Raw genomic sequence first — 22,956 nt, 5'->3', positions numbered from 1 at the left:
GAACACGGGTTATTGAAGAAGACTCAGCATGGGTTCTGCAAAGGAAGATCTTGCCTCACTAACCTGTTACATTTCTTTGAGGGGGTGAACAAACATGTGGACAAAGGAGACCCGATAGATATTGTTTACCTTGACTTCCAGAAAGCTTTTGATAAAGTTCCTCATCAAAGGCTCCTTAGAAAGCTTAAGAGTCATGGAGTAAAAGGACAGGTCCTCCTGTGGATCAAAAACTGGCTGAGTAATAGGAAGCAGAGAGTGAGTATAAATGGGCAGTCTTCGCAGTGGAGGACGGTAAGCAGTGGGGTGCCGCAGGGCTCGGTACTGGGTCCCATGCTCTTTAACTTGTTCATAAATGATTTAGAGTTGGGAGTGAGCAGTGAAGTGGCCAAGTTTGCGGATGACACTAAATTGTTCAGGGTGGTGAGAACCAGAGAGGATTGTGAGGAAGTCCAAAGGGATCTGTTGAGGCTGGGTGAGTGGGCGTCAATGTGGCAGATGCGGTTCAATGTGGCCAAGTGCAAAGTAATGCACATTGGGGCCAAGAATCCCAGCTACAAATACAAGTTGATGGGGGTGTGAACTGGCAGAGACTGACCAAGAGAGAGATCTTGGGGTCGTGGTAGATAACTCACTGAAAATGATTTCCAAACCCACAGCGTCTATCTGGTTTACTCACTGAAAATGTCAAGACAGTGTGCGTTTGCAATAAAAAAGGCCAACGCCATGCTGGGAATTATTAGGAAGGGAATTGAAAACAAATCAGCCAGTATCATAATGCCCCTGTATAAATCGATGGTGCGGTCTCATTTGGAGTACTGTGTGCAGTTCTGGTTGCTGCCCCTCAAAAAGGATATTATAGCATTGGAGAAAGTCCAGAGAAAAGCAACTAGAATGATTAAAGGGCTGGAGCACTTTTCCTATGAAGAAAGGTTGAAATGCTTGGGACTCTTTAGCTTGGAGAAACGTCAACTGCGGGGTGACATGATAGAGGTTTACAAGATAATGCATGGGATGGAGAAAGTAGAGAAAGAAGTACTTTTCTCCCTTTCTCACAATACAAGAACTCGTGGGCATTCAATGAAATTGCTGAGCAGATAGGTTAAAACGGATAAAAGGAAGTACTTCTTCACCCAAAGGGTGATTAACATGTGGAATTCACTGCCACAGGAGGTGGTGGCGGCCACAAGTATAGCCACCTTCAAGAGGGGTTTAGATAAAAATATGGAGCACAGGTCCATCAGTGGCTATTAGCCACAGTGTGTGTGTATATATAATTTTTTTTGCCACTGTGTGACACAGAGTGTTGGACTGGATGGGCCATTGGCCTGATCCAACATGGCTTCTCTTATGTTCTTATGCTCATATGAAAAGGCGGGGCAAAAACTCCTCTCCAAGAGGATGAAGAACCATTCACAAGCACTCTTTGGGTGTGATCCACCTGACAGTAACAGGATCCAAACCACATTTTACCAGTTTGTCAACAAGGATAGTATGTGGAACCTTATCAAAAGCCTCACTGAAATCAAGATAAACTGTGTCTACAGCATTCCCTTGATCCAGCAAGGTAGTAGTTTTCTCAAAAAAAGAGATTTTTTGACATGATTTGTTCCTGAGAAACCCATGCTGACTCTTAGTAATCACAGCCATCCTTTCTAAATGTTCCAGGACTGACTGACTGATGATTTGGTCTAAAACTTTATCAGGTATAGACATCAACATCAAGATCCTCCTATTTCTCTTTCTTGAAGATGGGGACAAGCCTCCAGTCTTCTGACACCTCACCTTTTCTCCAAGAATTCTCGAACATAATGACCAAAGTCTTGGATATTGCATCTGCAGGTTCTTTTAGTATCCTTGGATGCAGTTCATCTGGCCCTGAGGACTTTGATTCATTTAAAGAAACTGGGTGTTTATGTACTATCCCTATGCTGATCCTAGGTTGCAACTTCCTACCCCCATTATATGTTCTGGTTTTGCCATGTTGAGCACCATTTGCTTTGTAACAGAAGACTGAGGGCAAAGTAGGAATTAAGCAATTCTGCCCTTTTTTCATCACCTGTTACAATTTCAGTATCATGTCCTTGCTCTTTTTCTTACTTTGAATATAAGAAAACAACCTTTTGCTGTTGTTGTTTTTAGCATATTTTGCTATCCTAATCTCATATTGAGCTTTAGCCTTCCTAACTCTTCCTCTACAAGCACTGGTGATTTATTTATATTCATCCTTGGTTATAAGGCCCTCCTTCCATTTCGTAAATGAGCCAGTTTGGTGTAGTGGTTAAGTGTGTGGACTTTTATCTGGGAGAACTGGGGTTGATTCCTCACTCCTCCACTTGTAGCTGCTGGAATGGCCTTGGGTTAGCCATAGCTCTCACAAGCATTGTCCTTGAAAGGGCAGCTTCTGTGAGAGCTCTCTCAGCCCCACGTACCTCACAGGGTGTCTGTCTGTTGTGTGGGATGAAGATAAAGGAGATTGTAAGCTGCTCTGAGACTGATTCAGAGAGAAGGGCAGGGTATAAATCTGTGCTCTTCTTTTTTTTATTTCTTAAGTCTCTAGAGCAGGGGTCCCCAACCTTTGGGCCACGGACTGGTCCTGGTCTGTGACCTGTTAGCAACGGGGCCGTGAGCTATATAATTTTTACATTATATATTGTAATGTAATAATAAAAATAAGAAGACATTGGATTTATATCCTGCCCTCCACTCTGAATCTCAGAGTGGCTCACAATCTCCTTACCCTTCCACCTCCACAACAGACACCCTGTGAAGTGGGAGGGGCTGAGAGAGCTCTCCCAGAAGCTGCCCTTTCAGGGATAGCTCTGCAAGAGCTATGGCTGACCCAAGGCCATTCCAGCAACTGCAAGTGGAGGAGTGGGGAATCAAACCCAGTTCTCCCAGATAAGAGTCTGCACACTTAACCACCACACCAAAATAAAGTGCACAATTATATCATCCTAAAACCATCGCCATTGCCCCTCCCCCCTGGGCCAGTCCGTGGAAAAATTGTCTTTCACAAAACCGGTCCCTGGTGCCAAAAAGGTTGGAGAGCAGTTATGGAGCCACTTTGGCTTCTTTAGGCTTCTCCCATTTTTTCTTCTCATAGAAATCATCTGTGATTGTGGTTTCAATATTAGGCTTTTAAGAAACTCCCACCCCTCTTGAACTTCCTTCTTCTTAAGTATTTCTGACCATGGGATTTTACCCAGCATAGCTCTAAGTTTGTCTTTCTGAATTCCAACCTATACATCTGACTACGTACAGCTTTTCCCTTCCCTAAAACTGTAAATTCCAAAATCACATGGTCACTACTATTGTAGGAGTATCTCATCCAAGTCCTCTGCCTGGCTTGGTGGTCTATAGCAGACCCCCCATCATAATATCACTGTTATTTCTTATTCCTTTTATTTTTACCCAGAGACTCTCAACTGAGCTGCCTTGTGAGGAAATTCACGTATTTCCTCACAGGTATATATACCTCCTTCACATGTTAATGCTATGCCTCCACCCTTCCTTATCTGTCTGTCCCTTTTAAATAAGTTGTATCTCGCAATCCTAATATTTCAATTGTGAGTGTCATTCTACCAAGTTTCAGTAAGGCCTATTATGTCACAGAAACAGACTGTTCCACAGAATTGGAAATTCCTTCTCTGGGACTTGTTTCCAAAGGTGATTGGCTAGGAACACTCACCTGGACCACCCACTTTGCAAAGATCTGATTGGAAGAGAGAAATGCCACTACCTAGGAAATTCAGAGAATAAAATAAAAATAAGATGCCGGATGGTAAGTTACCAAACACAAAAAAACAACATGGAACTTTTCAGAGTATGTGTGTGTGGGGAGGGGGGATAATGCCTAAGTATCTCAGATTTGTGTTACCATTCCAGAAAATCATGGCATCAACAGAAAAAGCAATTTTTATGTATATTTTTGGCTCAGGAATTTTATAATTCACACCCCAAGAGGAAACCCTCCCCTGACCCCAGAGGAACACACACATATAATACATTAAGTTAGGTACATGTTAAGGCATAATTAAGGCATTGGCTCAGCATTCACTTGTGCTAGAAATGAAAGTTATGTTTATATATATATATTCTAACAGGAAACCACAGAGATGGGTCCATGGAAATCACACATGGTTCATGATCATAACATAATAAGATCAGAACATAAGTAATTATAATCAGAACGTAAGTACAACCTGTTGGATTAGACCAGTGGTCCATCTGATCCAGTTTCACACAGTGCTAACTAGAGGCTCTAAAGGGCCAGAAAACTGGGCATAGAGACCAAGGTGTTCACTGATGTTGCCTCCTAGTACTGGTATTTAACGGCTTGCCGCCTCTGTGTATGGAGGTTCTCTTTAGTCACCATTGCTAGTAGGCACTGATAGACTTCTCCTCTATGAATCTATCCAGCCCCTTTTATAGCCATCCATCCTCATGATCACTAGGCAGTGAACTGCGCTGTTTAATTACTATACATTTTCACACAGTTTTAGCGCTTGTGTTCTAGATAACCCTCACATTGCTCTTTAACTATTCACTGATCCAAAGAAGAGTTCAGTTGCTAGATAATCTAAATAATGATAACCTGTTCTCAAATATATTGTACAGTTCACCAGACTATACCTAGAGTAGTCTTTGAAAGAACTATTAGAGGAAGTACATGTAAAATGTCTTCTCTTTTTCTTAAGCAAAGCTTTATTCTCATCCAGTCTTAAAATAATGTTGTCTGGTTTGTAAATGCTGATCTGACTTGACATTTACACTCCCCTTCGGCCTCAATGTGAAGCTTCACCTCTGTACTCTTTAATAGCAATTTAATTTGAATTTGTCTCCTAGACAATTTTATTAAACAGTTCCATTAATTCAAAATGTTCCTGTCTTCCAACTAGGGATGTGCAAAAAAAAAAAAAAAAAAATTCGGTAGTACACGGATTTGGAAATATACGGGGGAAAAAATACGGAACCCGTATATTTCTGAATTCCGTAGTCGGAATAGCCACATATACGGTAGATGCGCAGCTATTTCCGAATATATGGCCCCATTATACGCTATGGGCCATTGAAATCAATGGCAAATAGGGTATATTTGAAGCCGCCTGGAGGGGAGGGGGTTTGAGGGAGAGCCCCCAAATTTGCAGGGGACCTGCCGGGGACTCTCCCCTGCAAACCCCCCAAGTCCCAAAAAGATTGGGCCAGGGGGTCCAATTCCTGGGGCACCCAAAGCCAAACCTAACTTCACACCAGAGAATCTCTATAGGACCCAAATGCACTATATACATCTATCTATTCTATGAGCCCTGCCACACAAAACACAATCTGCTCAAGGTCTGCTCTGCAGACCTGGCTGCAGCAAACCCAGATGCCAGCTCTCCAGCCCTGCCCCAAAGAACGCGGGGAGAGCTGGCCAAGCACAACAAGCATGCTGGCTCTGGGTCTCTCACCTAGGTGCCAGCTTCCCTGCCACAGAACACACAATCTACAGATGCCAGATCTCCAGTCCTGCCCCAAACAACACAAGGGAAGCAGTGGACCACACCTAGCTCATCATTCTGTATCTGACACAAAGCAAGAAGCATTTAGACTTACCTTGAGTGATGGATGGTTGGCTGGTCTAGGCTCTTTTGTGTTACCCAGGGTGCACCACGAGGAGGTGAGCCAGTGTTAAACCCCAAATGAGGAAGATCACTGGGAGGGCCTCAGATTGTGTGAGAGGAAGGCAACCATTCCTTCTCTCTCAGCTCAGCAGCAGCACACCACCTATCACTGTCCCATTAGAGGGACCTCAGCATTGGTATGGCTGCTGGCTGCCTGTCATCATCACTGGCACCTCCCTCTTTCCTCCTCCTGCCCCTGAAAAAAAACCTGGGTTATCCTGGCTGGGCCTGTGGGTGCTGTCGGTTACAGTTGGGGGCTGCAATGGCCCTTTCAGTATTATTAGGCATGTGAGGATGGGGGACTGGGGAAATTTGTATTGCTTTGCAGTTTTTAAACCAGCATTCACTTTTGGTTTGGGGAGGGATGAGGGGTGGGGTGGGGGATGCACTGCCAATCAATTTGTGAGTGAGTTTTTGGGCTGTCTTTGGACTCTAGTCTATTTTTAGTGGAGGAGCGTTTTACAACCACCTTCCAAGCGCGGGCCAAGAGAGGATGCAAGCACAAGTAGGTGCTCACTTCATTCACTCTCAAAGTCTACGTTCGGGGAGCCAAACAGAGACAAGTTGACCTTCAGGAAGACCACCAACAACCCTGCTCAACTGTCCAGGGTTGCAGGTGATTGCGATGTGGGCAGACAATGTCGCCCATATGCAAAAAGATGCACTCGCTCTGCATGCTTGTCGGTGGGCATGAGAGGAACGCCTTGGCCACGGAGGAGAGGACCGGCCAGACCTCCTCCTTCGTGACCCAGTAGTCCAAAGGAGATGCTTCCTGTGGCTCAAGGAGCTCCAAAAGATAGTCCCTCACCATCGCAGCACCCGTCTTCGTTTTTGGTGCCCTACTGCTCCTAGAGGGCCAACGACCTGCCCGATGAGTGTCATCTCAGGAGTCTTTGTAGCGTGAGTCTGGTGGGAAACACTGCCTAGCTGGGGAGGTTGGGGATGAACAACAGCAGTGGAAGTGGCAGATGAGCTGCTTCTACCCCTCTCCTCCTCAACTACCGGCACTAGGCCCGCCCTGACTCTGGAACGCTCAACCTTCTGGGAGAGCTCATCTCTCCAGTGATCGAGCTCGTTGGCCCACTCGGTGACTGTCGCCATCATGTAGACCTTATCCTGGGTGAAAGTCTGAAAGCGGGACTCAAGCCCGGACTTCCGGTCTATGGCGGGCTGAGAAGGACGCGTCTACTCCCTGCTCCGGTAAAGTTTAAAGCTTTCTCCAGCTGTACTGCCCGAAAAGAAAACATTGAACTTTTTTGCTCACAGTTTACAAGTGATGAATTGCTTAAGTGCCTAGTTGCGCTTATCTGGTGATTTATAGCCGCCTGGCAACCTGTTTAAGTTGCGAGCTGTTAAATTTCCTCTGGTGCTTCTGTGCTCCTGTGTTCTGAGCTGGCCGTTTGTGCTGTTTGACTCGTCCTTGTTGGAGTTAAGACCCAGTGAGGTGGCTGTTTCTGTTTCTGTTCTTGGTTTTGAGAAGAACTTGGAAAGAACTTGGAAAGGTGGCGTCTGGAACTAGGAGCGCAGCCAGAATGGGGAAAAACAACAAAGATAAGCCTGGGGAGGCGGCTGAAGCTCCTTCTGCTACACTTGACTCATTAGCGGCCATGTTAGAAACTATGCGGCAAGAACTCAAGCCTTTGAAAGATATACCAGTCTATATTACACAGCTTCGAGCTGATATCAGAGAGCTAAAAATTGAACTTTCTGCTATGCAAGAAAAATTCCAGTCAGTGAGTGCCAAATGCATTGAAGTGGAGGAAAGACTTGCCACCCACGAGACATCATGCAATGAAAAAATTGCCTTATTAACTAGTCGGGTGGATCAATTTGACTCTGCACTGAGGCGCCGTTCTCTCAAGGTACTCGGGTTGATTGGTGTGGAGGCAAGAACCAACGCCGAGTGGGTAGACTTCATGGACCTTTTTTTCAGGCAAGTCTTCAAGTTGGACCAAGCATACCCCTTGGACATTGAAAAAGTAAATAGATTCTTCTCCCCCCATCGTGAGGGGGAGGGAATACAAGTTATTTCAGTCCAATTTCTCAAAATTGCAACCCGAGACGATATTTTGGCTAAGTTTCGACAGTATACTGCTAAGGAGCCTCTGTGCTGGGGGGCAAATGAACGGAAAATTATGATCTTTCCTGATTATGCAAAACATATTGTGGAGGCCAGGAAAAGATTCAAACTAGCGAAGGACATGGCCCGTCAGTTGCGACTGGAATACTATCTGGGCTTCCCAGCAGTCCTATCAATCACACATGCAGAAGAGACTAGGCGCTTCTCCAGTCCTAGAAAAGCAGAAAAGTACCTGCAACAGATTAAGGACCAGTCTTAACATGTCCTTAGTCTAACTAATGAGAGTATTAATTCATTTATTAATCTATTAATTATTTGAGTTTCTGAGTCTCTAGGGATTTGTTATTAAGTGTAAAAACTGCTATATGTATATATATGTGGAGGGCAAATGAATTAAATTAATTAAGCATTTAAGTTGCCGGTTGGGTAAAAGAAAATGGGTATTTATGAAAGCAGATTTCTAATTTAAAATGGAGTGTGGCAGAGCTAGTAGCGGGGAAATATATATATATATGGTGTGAACTGTTTTTCTGTGTATGAGTTGGGCAGCAAAAACAGCTAAACAGCTGGAGGTTTTATAGATACCTCTCTAAGGGGGTAGGGAGTGGCAGAGATCCCGGAAGCACCCCATATAATCGGAAGTCCTTGGGAGTATCACAGGGGTGGGTCAGGGGTGGGGGGGAAAAACACACATGTATTAAACAAAATGAAATTGATAGGCTTAAACACTATATGGTTAGCTTTAAGTTCTAGAAATGGACAGAAACAAGAAAGAAGGCACTCATCTAATATTATAATCTATGGTATATACAAGATTAAGTTGAAAGTATTGTTTCTTTGTTTACATGTTTCATAATTAAGAATAAGGGTGATTTAAGATGGTAAAGATTCTAACGGTTAATATACATGGCGCTAGGACTACAAAAAAGAGAATGTTGCTCTGGCAAACGTGTAAGTCCATGGGTGTAGGGATAATATTTATTCAAGAAACCCATACCTTAAGTTCGGAATGTAGTTGGTTCTGTCAGGAGAAGGGAACTCAGGTTTTTTCCACCGATTATAATATTAATTCACGTGGCGTGGCAATTCTAATACGCAAGATTGCTAATGTGTTAGTTCAACAAGTCATCTCAGATCCAGAAGGAAGATATATTGTGTTGCATACTCATATGTATGGAAAAAAGGTTTTATTGATTTCAATATATGGTTCAAACCGTGATCAACCTGCTGTTCTTCATAAAATAGGAGAAAGTATCCAGAATATGGAGTGGGATGACATTGTTTTTGGTGGTGACTTCAACGTAACTATGGACCCGCTTCTGGATAGGAGCGACGCTAATATAAATAGACTCCCACAAGTTAGAGCAGTGTTGAGTGGCTATATGAAGGATTTGAGGTTGACTGATATATGGAGATTGTTACATCCTACACTCAGGGAATACACATTTTATTCAAGGGTTCATAACCTGATGTCTAGACTTGATTTCTTCTTGTTATCTCCCGATTTAATTTCAAAGGTGAATACTTGCGAGATAATCCATTCAACAATCTCTGACCACAATATGGTCCTGTTAGATATTCACTTGGCTCTTCAAGAAAAACCAAAAACAGCTTGGTGCTTTAATGCTACTTTGTTAGCGGATGACACATTTGTATCACAAATGCGAAGAGAAATCAATGAGTTCTTTGAGATAAATGAAGGCTCGTCATCTTCTAGATCTATAGAATGGGAAGCATTTAAAGCAGTGATTCGTGGGAAAGTTATTGCCTATACTGCACATAAAAAAAGAACAAGCGAAGAGCGGCTTGTATCTCTGGAGAATGAGTTAACTCAGGCTTGGACAATAATGTATCAAAGCCCAAATGTGCTATCCTATAAATTGATCCAAAATTTGAATTATCAAATTAATTTATTAAAATATCATACACTTGAGCAAATCATGTACAAATCTCGTCATCAGCACTGGGAGTCAGGTGATAGAATAGGAAGAATATTATCAAATAAATTAAAAAGGGAAAAAGCTGATAAAAAAATCACTGCGATTAAAAATAGACAGAATAAGATCTGCATAGATTCACAGGAGATTGTTAACTCCTTCTTTGAGTTCTATCAACAATTATATAATATCCCACAGATAGCAGAAGAGTCACAGATATCTAGCTTTCTGAAATGGGTGGAACTAAGTAAATTAAATAGTGAACAAAAAGTGGATCTTGCGCAAAAAATAACTAGTCTAGAGATTAAGGTCGCAATTGATTCCTTAAAACGCCGTACAGCCCCTGGCCCAGATGGTTTTATATCTGAATGGTACCTTGAATTTCAGGATGTGCTGATTCCTAAGTTACATCAGTTATATAACTCTTGGTATCAAAATGACTCTATACCAGAAGTAATGAATGAGTCTTTGATAATCGTGATCCCGAAACCCAATAAAGATCGGTTGGAATGTACTAGTTACAGACCAATTTCTCTAATTAATCTTGATATAAAAATCTTAGCAATAATTTTGGCTAATCGGGTTAAGAGAGTAGCGGGGTCTTTGATACACAAAGACCAAACAGGATTTATGTACGGCAGAAATGGGCAGGACAATATCCGGTTGGCATTAGACATAATTGATCTGCAAAGAGATTCTATGGAAAACTCAGCGCTAATCTCTTTGGATGCTGAAAAAGCGTTCGATTCAATCCATAAGAACTTTATTTTTTCGGTTTTATCACATTTGAATTTTCCTCAATCATTGATAAAATGGATTAAATTACTATACCATAATCCATCATCTCGATTAAAAATTAATGATAATTTATCACCTCCTATTCGATTAAATCGCGGTGTGAGACAGGGGTGACCTCTCTCACCTCTTATTTTCAATTTGTGTATTGAACCTTTAGCGGCAGCCATTAGAAAATCTAAGGACGTCATAGGGATTAAATTTAAGAGTTTGGAATATAAACTTGCTTTATACGCAGATGATCTATTGCTGTTTGTGTCGAACCCTGAGCATTCTATCCCAGCTGTAATGACAATAATTGACAATTTCGGCAAGTTAGCTGGGTATAAAATAAACTGGTCTAAATCTGAGCTGATGCCATTAGGGCGTGGAAGTTTAGATTATAGCTCTTTCCAGTTAGCAGTTACAACAGGGCAGGTGAAATATTTAGGCCTTTTTTTGCCCAACGATCTATCGCAGCTAGTTAAGATTAATTTAGATAGGGTATTAACCAATATAACGACAGATCTAGAAAGGTGGAAGGGCTTGACCCTGTCATTATGGGGGAAAATTAATACTTTAAAAATGTGCATATTTCCAAAATTAATTTATATTCTGAGAGGCATTCCTATTCTAATCCCTAAGAAATGGTTCAATAAAATCGATGGGATCCTATCTAAGTTTATTTGGGGCTCCAGTCGACCTAAGATCTCTATGCTTAAGCTTCAGAGAGAGGTGAAGGAAGGTGGTTTTGGGGTTCCGAACCTGTTATTATATCACAGAGCCCTTTTATTAGCTGCAGTTAAATGGTGGAATCTTGTCAGCTTGGATAACGCACCGACCTGGGCATCGCTTGAGGGCGCAATGATATTTCCATTGGAGGGATGCTATGCACTAGGTTCGACGTTCTCTGTGATAAAACATCCACTGAGATCAATTACTTCAGCTAGAAAAGTATGGGAGCTGACACTGAAACTGGTTAACGCTGACCCTTTCTCGCATGAAAAAGCCTCTTTGTGGGGCAATCCTTTAATTAAGATAGGCAATAAGCCGGTTTTTTGGCTTCGGTGGATGCACGCCGGTATTGTTTCTTTGGATCAGTTAAAAAATCAAGAGGATGAGTTTATTGCACACTATGAACTTCCAACTCAAATAACATCTTTACCATTATATCAGTGGAATTTTATGCAAATAAAACAAGCCTTGCGAACTGTGTTCGGGCCTGATGCGTTGGCGGCATCACACTGCCCGCCATTGTTTGGTCAACTGTCTGAGGCATTTGAGCAGAAGAAATCCAATTTAGTGTTGTATAATATACTGAAGGAGATTACAATACCTGACCTATCTGCACTAAATCAAAAATGGAATCTAGAGGTTCAATGTCACGTGAACTTGGACCAATGGGAAGATTGTTGTAATAAAATTAGGAAGTCCACTCTGGACATCAGGTTGATAACTATACAACAGAAAGTATTGCATAGAGTTTATTGGACCCCACTTCGTATGTTTAAGAGAGCAATGCTATCCTCAGCAGAGTGTTGGAGATGTAAGAGCAGAGAGGCAAATCTCACACATATGCTATTTAACTGTGAGGTGATTCAGAATTTTTGGCAACAGGTGTTATTGAAAATAAAGGATACAATTAAACGTCAACTACCATGGCAAGATAGTCACTTAATACTAAATTTTTTTCCGAAAGAATGGAAATTAAAGAAGGGGCAAAAATTATGGTTAGGAAGGGCTCTGTTGATAGCAAAACGCCAAATTCTTAAACATTGGAAACAAAATGATGTAATTCCAATTCTTCTTTGGGAAGATGACTTATTGAAACTTGCAGCTTTTGAAAAAATATCGTTTTCTGGTCGTAGACAAATGTGTCGTTTTAATGAGATTTGGAGTCCATTTATGCAAATGATGAATGTTTAGCTGATTTGATTTGATATCGTTGTAAACCGTATCGCTTTACTTTTCTTGTATTCACTATATGAAAGTTAGGTTGATGTTCTTCTTTCTGATATCTATTAATGTTTAACTTGAGTAACTATTGTAATTTTATGCACTGGGGTTTCACATGTGGGTTTTTTTAAAACAACAATAAAAAAAAAAAAAAAAGAAAGCGGGACTCAAGCCCTTCCTGCAGCCTAACAACCAGGCCGCGCACCACTGGAAGAACATCTGCACGGCCTTGAGCTGGCACTAGAAATGAGGGCAGGTCCTCACAGGCCATCTGGACCATGGGGACGACCAGTGTGATGCTCGCCATGTCAGACGAGAGCATTTCTGTGTGGGTCTATTTCTCACGCAGCAGATACGAGTCTGTATTGCTGCGTGAGAAGTGACCCATGATGTGCCGACACTTCAGGAGCAGAAGTCGGTACTCATGGGTTGTGGCTAGATACTGACAATCCTGGCTTTTCGTCTGGCCCAATGCGTCCTTAACCACGAGGTGGAGAAGGTGGGCCATGCAAGGAAGGCGTTTTAGGCCCTGACGCTGGACAGCCGCCTTGATGTTGGAGCTACCATCAGTCACCACGAAGCCCATGGCGACTTCCCCACTGCCTACCCAGTCCTCTAACTGCCGTGAGAGGATGGCTCTCTGAGAGTGTTCACCGTGTGCGGCGCGTCGACTGCTTTGGCGTGCAGCAAGGCCCAGCCATAGCCGGCCTGGCGGCCCTGACCCTGCCTGCCGCTACTGCTGCCACCCCCACACTGCACTGCCCCCGCTCTCTGGGTTGCCACCAATGTTCAGTCAGGGAGAGATACCCCTCGAACACATGTCCAGATATCTGAGGTGAAATGAACAGTCCCCCCGGCAGCACGGGACAAATGCTCCTTCACCACAGATCTGGTCGCCCTGAAAACAGCTGGCACAATGGTCTTGGTAATGATGGTTCTCGCAGGAACTTTGTACCAGGATGCCAGGTACTCGAGCAACCCTAGCACCCCAGGATTCTCGATCACTGAAAATGGAAGCCCATGGGAGATCGACCTGGCAAGGTTCCAGGCAATCACCCTCCTGCCATACCTGATTCCTCCTCTTGGCACACAGGTGCGTCCCCCACCAAACACCTCAGGCAGAGATGCCTGGCATCCCTGTACTCCCACAGAACGCTCCTGGAGAGTGGGGGTAGTCGCAATGGGGTGGGCCTCCTGGCTGGGTGGTGTTGGCTGCTTGGACACAACAGCATCATCTTGCTTCTCCCACTCAAGAAGCACCCCCGGGTGGTGCATCCGCAGGTGATTCTGCATCCCCCCCCAGAGTCAGGTGGGTAGGGTCCCGCCCACAACTGATCCGGGCCCTGCACAGCTGGCACTGCACATAGCATGGATCCTCCATAAGTTGGAAATGCTTCCAAACTTCGGAGGTGAACGGATGCCCAAACTGACTGGCAGCTTGGGTGTCCGGAGCCACCTCCTTTGAGGTGCTCAGGGCAGACACATCGTGTCTCGGGGTGGCCACTTGGGGGAAGTAGGCAGAGATGGAGGCACCTCATGAGTCTCCATCTCTTCCCCCTCCACCCCATGTGGCCTCCACTCCTGGTTATTTCCTGAAGGACTGCTGGTGCCTGAAGAAACCGAAGAAGGGGGCTGGTCCTCCTCAACCAGCTTCTCCTCCAGCTCCTGCACGACACTCTGCACCCTCCTTGGGGTGATCGTTTTGGACAGAAAACTGTCCCCAAAGCTCATCTCCAAGGAGGGCTGCTCTTTCTGCCCCTCCTCCAGCTGCTGAGGCCGAGTGACATCAGCTGGAGGAGAGACTGCCTGAGCAGCAGACCCCTGCTCAGTGCCAGCACCTACTGGCACCTCTGCTGAGGGTGCCCCAGCAGCAGCCTTGATGAAGGGCCCAAGGCGGCCCTTCCTCTTCATCACACTCTGGCCGGAAGGCAGCTGTGGAGTGGCCCCACTCACAGGTGGGGCGGAGACCTGGGTCCTCCTCCTCCTTTCTTTGGCCTTGCCCCCAGGGCCCCTCTTCTGCTGCCTGTCACTCATGTCACCCTTGGCCAGTCTCACACAACCTGAACTGAGAGTGGGTTTTTTTTACAAATCTAACTCACTGCACTGTACCCTGAACCAACAGGTGCCCTGACTTCTTTTTAAGAACCCTCCCAACAAAACTTGTTTGTTTGTTTTTATGGTCCCTAACTTGTCCCTCTTTGGGTTGGGGTAGTAGTAGTATGGTAAAGTTTAGGAGACTAGGTGATCCTGCCTCTACCTGGCTACAGTTTTTAAAAGGCTACCTTGAGATGAAGGCAATCCTTGTTATATCCTCCTAGTTAAACTTCTCCTAACTAGATCCTGGGACAAACCTGATTTTGTTATAAACTAAAAATCAGGTGTCCCCTATAACTTGAGAGAAGCTGTGGTTTACCCTATGGAAATCTAAGGATGCACCAGCTTTCAGTGGCTGAAAGCAAGATGCACTGCAACCCTAGTCTCTTTAAAAGGGAGCCAGATGTGGCCTAGTAGTCACGTTGCCTTTTATGAGAAACCTAAAATCTTTTTAAATCACCCCTATCTGGCCTACTTGAATTTTGAAAGGAGATAAAGCCCTAAACTGGATTATTTTTTTTTAATTTCAAAAAACACAATCCCTAAAAACACCCTTATTAGTGGGGCAGCCTATTTAGTGGCCCTAGCCAAACCGAAAGCACACTCAGACTCCAAAAATAACTATAAAAATATGAAAGTGACCCAGCCCACACACACCCTCACCAACCCCTACACCAACCAGAGGTAATTAAAAAAAATGTGACAGAAAGAAACTTAACTTTTAATGCACCCCCCCCCCCAAAAAAAAAGAAAAAGAAAACCCAGCACAATCAGAAAAGGCCAAGCAACTCAACTGTTTAAAAAGTGGCCTTTTCACCAATAAGAAACCTCAGGCCAAATCAGTCAACAACACCCCCCCCCCAAAACAAACAAACAAACAAACAAACAACCAGAACCAGGAAAAGGGACAACAGGAGAAGGCCAAGAAACTCAAATGTTAAAAAGTGGCCTTTTCACCAATAAGAAACCTCAGGCCAAATCAGTCAACAACACCCCCCCAAACAAACAAACAAACAAACAAACAAACAAACAAACAAACCAGAACCAGGAAAAGGGACAACAGGAGAAGGCCAAGAAACTCAAATGTTAAAAAGTGGCCTTTTCACCAATAAGAAACCTCAGGCCAAATCAGTCAACAACAACACCACCACCACCACCACCACCACCCCCCCCCGCTAAAACCAGAACCAGGAAAAGGGGGACAACAGGACAGGAGGATGAAAAACCTGCAGCAACAGAGAATAGATCCAAACAGAAGGCCAACACAAACTCAATTGTTAAAAAAGTGGCCTTTTAAACAATGAAAATTAGGCCAAACAGCACCCCCGCCCCCCAAGAACCAGAACCAGAAGAGAAAAGGAACAACAGCAGCACAACAGAGCAGCAACAAATCAAACACAGAATCCTTTTAAAACAGTAAAAAACTTAACTTTTAGCAATACAGGAACTTTACCAACCCCTCCCCCCCCAAAAACCCCTTCACCCTAACCCCAAGAAATCCAAGCCACCCAAATCAGGAAAAGTAAAAGGACACTCCACTTTTAAAAGTCCTCTCACTAAAGTAAGATATGGGCAAACTGGCAAAAAAACCCCACCCCAGGCCCCCTCCCCCAGCAGAACCCCCTAACCCCAAATAAGCTACCTACCACCCAAATCTGGATAAGTAAAGGGACTCCAAGTCTTAAAAAGTCCTTTTACCAACTAAAATAAAAACAAGAATCCCAAGACTGTCTTACTTTAGACGTCTTCTCTACTCCAGGCAAGTCTGGTAAGGCTGAAAGAGAGCAGCAGCAGCTGAGCAGCTGAGCACAATCTCTCTCTCACACCAACACACACCAACACAGCAGCAATGGAGGAGTCCAGCCAGGCAGACTCCTTAAAAAGGTTCTCTGGCCCTACAGAGAGCAGTTTCAAAAAATAGCACTACTCTGTGATTGGCCAGACAACAGTGCTTACTTGGATACCCAAGTAAGCAAAAGATCAAAAGAACAACAATGTTGCTGATGGCTGGGGGATCAGCTACACAACAGCCCTGCAAAGCATGCATTGTGAATGCATTTTGCAAATGCATGCTTTGGATTGGCTTCTGGGGCTTTCCCGCCTTTCCCGCCTTTTGTCCCTTTCCCGCCTTTTGCATTGAATTCCGTATACTTCCAAATATCTATATGGAAGTATACGGGGAGCCATACTTGGCTCCCGCATAATGGGCCCCAATTGGATTCGGCTGTATGCGATTCCGTATTCAGCCGAATCAGGGGTGATTCGGCAGTTGATTCAGTTTGGCTGAACCGAATGCACACCCCTACTTCCAACTCCATGGTGATGTACATATGTCTGTAACAAAGCTTTAGAGTTGGCTTGGAGGCATATATATTTTATTGCTCATGCCAATAGTTACCTTGTTACTTAGTGGAAAAAATATTTAATATATTTGTGTTTCTTGTTGTGAGTGAAAAACACCTATCTGCATATATGTTGAATTGGTAATGCAGTTCCAAAGTGTTCATTGTATAAAGTGTAAGGATGTCCAGACTGAACCAATCCATGCTGCGTTTCACACAATGACTTGTAAATAACACTGACCCATAGGAAAGCCTTACAGTCCATGAAAAGATCAACCTCAACCTGGTTTTAAGGACTAGTGGTGAAGTTGTTAAGAGTGTTGGACTAAGATTTGGGAGACCCAGGTCTAAGTCCCATGGAAGTTTGCTGGGTGACCTTGGGCCAGTCACACTCTCTCAGCCTAACCTCTCTCAGTCTAACCTCATTTGTTAGAAGGGATGGATCTGACCCAAAGGAACTTTATAGGGCTGGGTTATGTGTGTTGTAAAATGTAATATGAGGTAGCAGAGATATAAACTTTAAGGACACAGACACAATTACAGATATTATGTTTTAACTTAAAGTACAAACATGCTTAAAACTCTTGCAATATTTTGTTTAAAACGGAAAGGTGAGGGAATAATGGGATTTGGCAATGCAGTTTTTAAAATAAAACATCAAGAAAAAGCACAAGGATCACAGCAGAAACTAAAAATATAAAATGCTCTGAGCCTGGGAAAACAATGAAATGGCATTGCAAACTTCTCCCTCCCCCCCCCCCCCCGCCCGTGGATCTACTCAGATTGACAATGGCTCTCTAGTGTAATATCTACCTTTGTCTATCTGTTCCCAGAGATCTCAGGTCCTTTGAGCACCAGTTCTCAGGTCCTTTGAGCAGAGACATGCTGGCTCAAAGCATCCACCCTTTATTTGTAAGGACACAACTCTAGGAAACATGAATCTTCAGCTGGCTATAGGAACACTGAAAAGGGAAACTGATCTCCACTCCATTGAAACTCATTGCAGCACAGACAAAAATGTTAGGAAAATGTGACTGGTTCACGATTAATGAAGTGAAGTTCTTGGCAGGTCAACCAGCATGGACTTTCCATGAACTTTCAAGCCATTTGTGGAAGTTCATCCAGACAGACTGTCTCCCCTCAAACAAAATGTTTATCAAACTTCAGGGTTTCCAGCTCTGGCTTTTATGCTATGGAATGAGCTGTTGGAGGAGACAAGGGCCCTGCAGGACTTACTTCAATTCTGCAGGGCCTGTAAGACCAAGCTTTTCCGGATGGCCTTCAGCTAATATCTCTATGCCTCTGGCAAGAGTGATCGGTCTCCCTGTGGGTTCTTTGTAATAAGAATACTTTTGCTTAACATAAGATCAACATAAATTCATTATTATTGATTGTAGTCTGCTGTATACGACGCCTGTTTTATAGTATGATATGATTTTATTAATACATAATTGTTTTATTGTATTTATTGTACTGATTTTAATATTGTTGGAAGCCACTCCAAGCTGTTTTCGGAGGAAAGGGATATAAATGTACAGAAATAAATAAATAAAAATTTAAAAAGCAACAGAGGGAAGGAATTCTCCAGCCTGGGAAACACTCTTGTCCCTGTCAAACCAGTCTTGTCAGTTTCTTGTCCACCTTTTCTGGAGTTCCTTTGTGTTCCCTTCCCATTTTCTTGCAGAGAACTTGCACCCTTGCTTGGATTTGCTGGACTTTGTGCTTTGATATCATTTCTTTTAAGCTTGCATTGCCAATGGCACTGGGTTCTGCTGGGCATTCAGTTTCTACTGCAGAGATTCTGTGACTTGATTTGTTGGGTTTGCACTGCCACAGTGGCACTGGTTCTGCTGAGCTTGCAAAAATGCCCCCTCCCCCTTCAGCTTCTGCAGAGATTCTCTGGCTTCCCCTTATTTCTGTTGGGTTTGCACTTCCACAGTGGCACTGGTTCTGCTGGGCACATTGCACTGGTTCTGCTGAGCTTGCAAAAATGTGTTGTTTAATAGGAAAAAGGTGCAGGAGCTCAGTAGCATATTTCATTTGCATATGCCCCAGTATCTATGTGCAGTGAGGAGAGAACTTTCCACTCCATGCAGATCTGGCTGGAGGCTGGGGAGCTCCACTCCTGTGAGCTCCTGCTGAATTCAAGCTCTGCCTCCACTCCATCAGTTTCTACTGCAGAGATTCTCAGGGACTTTGATTCTGTTTTGCTGACCTTCTATTCTTGCCTTTTTCCCTCCACTGAAAACAATGGAGGAGCATGGCACCTTCTGGGAGGGGGGGGGGTGTAACTAGGATCCCATAAATCCAATCCTCACCAAACTCACCATTTCTTATAGGAATAATATCTTGTACTCTTGTGTATAAGTAGTACTTTTGCTATGCACTTTATAGTATTTTCACTTAATAGTTAAATTTATTTTCACTCAATTTGGTGCTATTGCAGTATTTTCTTCTAATATTAAACACATTGCCTCGGTTTATTGCAATCCTTAATGACTGTTTTCCATTCTCATTAAAGGTATGGTGTCTGTAGCATGCCAGGGGGCATTCTATCATGCCATGAACCTTACCAGTTTGTTTAGTCCTAACAGGATTTTAAAAAGAAAAGAAAAACAGGAACACACTGGAATGCTGTTCTGGCTGGCTTGGTGTCAGGGGGTGTGGCCTAATATGCAAATGAGTTCCTGCTGGGCTTTTTCTACAAAAAAAGACCTGTGTGAAACAATGGTGATGTTAGAGGTGTGTCCTAATATGCAATGAGTTCCTGTTGGGCTTTTTCTACCGGGGGGGGGGGGGGGAGCCCTGATCCCTAAAAAATTTAAGACAGTTTGTAGCTCACAAACCAGGCACACCACAAACCATGAACCATCAGAAACTGCATTTTTTCCAGTTTGTGCCCATCCCTAGTAATGATTTTTAGTGTCTTCATCTGTGATGGCAGCTCTTAAAACTGAAGGAGTAGCCATGGAAATCTGCTACCACTAAGGTAATGAATAATCTTGTGGCACCTCAAAGGTTAACAAATTTATCATAATATAATTTTTGTGACCTTGCGCCTGCTTTGTAAGAAGTGTAAAGTGTTACACTCACCTGGCAGAGAGATTTATACCCAGAGCTGCAAACTGCAGAAGGAGCTTGGGAGGTAGTATGAAGATAAGTGAAAAAGGCCTAAACCATGCTGAGTTATAATTTGTGCAGAACACAAATGAAAACAAGATGCAGTTAAAAGAGAAAACCATCAATTCAGAATGGACATGCACACACTTATTGATACATAGGCAAAGTCTGATGAATTACAAAGATATACCTGCTAGTTAAGATAGGCTATGCTTTCCCAAGGTAAATGTCCTTTATGGAAGTAGTGTGGCTCAACAGTAGTTATAGGAAATGCAAATCTGAGTCTCAAGCTTGCTGGATGGTCCTGAGCTAGTTACTTAAGCCTCAGTTTCCATGTCTATAAAATGAAGAATTGTTTCCCTTGTAAGGGTGTTTGGAGTATTAACTGCCTAACCTCATCACAATGCTCTTAAATTTGAAAGCATTCTGGAAGTAATGGTTTTACTTGTTATTCTCCTAGCAATTTGTTGCCTTTTCATTTCATGGAGAGCAATTTCATTTCTGGCAAATTTCACTTTGTAAAATCAAGTGTAATCAGGCTCGTGTATACAAGGGGAAGAGGAGTGTGAAGGGGGTGAACCTGAAGAGCAATCAGGCATTAAGGAAGCATTATAAAAATCTAATCTATTTGCACATTGTATGCAAAACTCCACCTAAGGTATAATTACAAAAATGTCTTATCAGCATGAACTACATTGTTGTCATCATTCTTCTACAAGAGATGAAAGAAACTTTGTTTTGGTCTTATTTAGTTTTCTTCTGGATTGTGGAGGGACTAAGTACTCTACTCTTCTGTGCAAGTAGTGTAAATTGTGAGATTGTCTGCATTCTAGTATATACTCTCTAGTATGAACTGTGTTTGGTTTGCAATAGGGCTGCCAAGCCTAATTCAGAAAATATCTGGGGACTTTAGGGGTGGAGCCAGGAGACTCTGGTTGGAGCTAGACTTTCCCATTCCCAAAATAAATACATAAAAATACAGCGGTACAGTTCACCTGAATAGTCATAATTTCCGCATCACTGCAATTCTAGCAAATGAAAGTGTAAACACACAAAAAGCGGCCAAAATGCACAGGTTGCAAGCTCACATTTTTGTGATCTCATTGGGGCTTTACTCACAGGAACAGTTGTTCTTCAGGCTAACACCAGCAAATAAAAAGAGGATTTTTCTCCATCCCATAAACAGGTTCCTATACAAAGACTCTGAAAACAATGCAAAACAAGCACAGAGATACACACACACACCCATACTGGCTCTGGTTCCTGTATAAAGACTTCTGAAAAGTACAAGAGGTACACTGCTCTCTTTCACACACACTTACTTGCTCTGAAACGAAAGCAAAGCAAACTGAGGGACTGTGCTCTCATGAGGCTCTGCTGCTGACTCTTTCCCATGAAGTACTTCCTGCTCACATTTAAAGGCACACACACATATTTTAAAATGGGACCTTTTGCAGGTTTCTAAACCTGCAGGAGATCTAGAGTTATAGTACATGGTGGCTGTGGGGGCAGGGCTTCCCCCGCCAGCCAGCTGGCTGGAGGCAGGGTGGAGCCTGTAAAACTGGGGGATCCCCCGCTGGGACTTGAGGATATTTTAATACTGATATTTTAATTAGTGTATGCTTTAGTTAATCTTAATTAGTTTTTTAATCAGTTACACTTAAATATTTTAATTACTTTAGTTTTTCATTGCTGCAAACCAATTAGAGACCTTTTTTAAAAAAGTTGGTTAAAAGTTAGTTAATACAGTCAATAATTGCATAAACAATATATTGTCTTTTTAAAAATTGCAGCGATCATGACAACATACACAAGAACAGGTAGATCTATTCTGGTGGTTTTCTCTACAGAACAAAATTTGATGTCATGTCACATTGATATGAGCCTGATGTAACAATTATAACTATGCAGTTAGCTGTTGACTACTCAAGATCCAACCCAAACAATGGCTTTTCATAAAAATAGCAGATAATGTTCCAAATCCAAACAAAATTATTTCTATCATTTGGGAGTAATGGAAGCATTCTGATTTGATAGTCCTTATGGTATTTCACTATCCAGTGCATTTTCTTAACCAGCAGTAGGTGGGAGGCAACTAGGGAAAAATGACTCAACAGATATGTGCCTGACAGCAATGTCATCTGGTGGACAGCTTGCTCATTTACCTACCCCACAGGATTTTCCCTGCTGGAATTTCTGTGCAAACTGTTTCCTCTTTCTGCCCAATGACTGAACCAAATAAATATTTATTTGTTAATTTATTGCACTTATGAATCACCTAATCCCCACAGTTGTGGGGCTCTAGGTGTTGTACAGCATTATAAAAACAGTAAAGCCATAAAAAGTATCAAAACATATAATACATTAATTTAAAACCAAGAGACAAAATTTACAGCTTCCTTCCAGTAGACTTCTCATGGACATGGTGGAGAGGAATTAAGACAGTCTGAGGGGGGATGGAGAGCAAAGGAGGGTGCCAGCCATGATGTAAACAGCTGCTGCTCTCAACCAAACACCTAGAAAAACATATTTGCCTTACAGGCCCTGAAGATCTACATAAGATCCCACAGAGCCCTGATGTTATTTGGCAGAGCATTCTAACAAGTTGGGAATAGGACTGAGAAAGCCCTGACCCTGGTTGAGAACAGCCAGATATCTCTGAGGCAGGGGATCACCAGCAGGTTGTTCTCCAAGGAGCTTAATGCTTTCTCTCGGGGGTATACCAGAGGTATACCAGAGGAGGCAGTCCCACAGATACATTGGTCCCAGACCACTCAAGGTCTTTGCGGCCAAAATCAAAACCTTGAACTTGACTCCGTGCTCCACTAGAAGCCAGTTCAGCTGGCACAGCACAGGTCAAATGCGGGCAGTCTGTGGTGTTCCTGGCAGGACTCACACCACTGCATTCTGGATCAGTCTCAAGATGGTACAGCATAAAGCAAATTTCAGTAGTCTAGCCTGGAGGTGACCATTGTGTGAATTACTGTGGC

At 43.2% G+C, this 22,956-nt stretch overlaps 1 protein-coding gene across 1 annotated transcript in view; it reads left to right on the top strand.

The window, feature by feature from the left end:
* Nucleotides 1–22,956, top strand: part of ALK (ALK receptor tyrosine kinase) — a 908,221-nt gene that overhangs the window by 483,717 nt on the left and 401,548 nt on the right. The gene's annotated exons all lie outside the window — the stretch shown is intronic.

Source organism: Heteronotia binoei, chromosome 1 (genome assembly GCF_032191835.1).
Source record: "Heteronotia binoei isolate CCM8104 ecotype False Entrance Well chromosome 1, APGP_CSIRO_Hbin_v1, whole genome shotgun sequence".
In the NCBI taxonomy this organism is placed as follows: domain Eukaryota; kingdom Metazoa; phylum Chordata; class Lepidosauria; order Squamata; family Gekkonidae; genus Heteronotia; species Heteronotia binoei.
The sequence above is the reverse complement of the archived record's forward strand: the minus strand, read 5'-3'. Positions and strand labels throughout refer to the sequence as shown.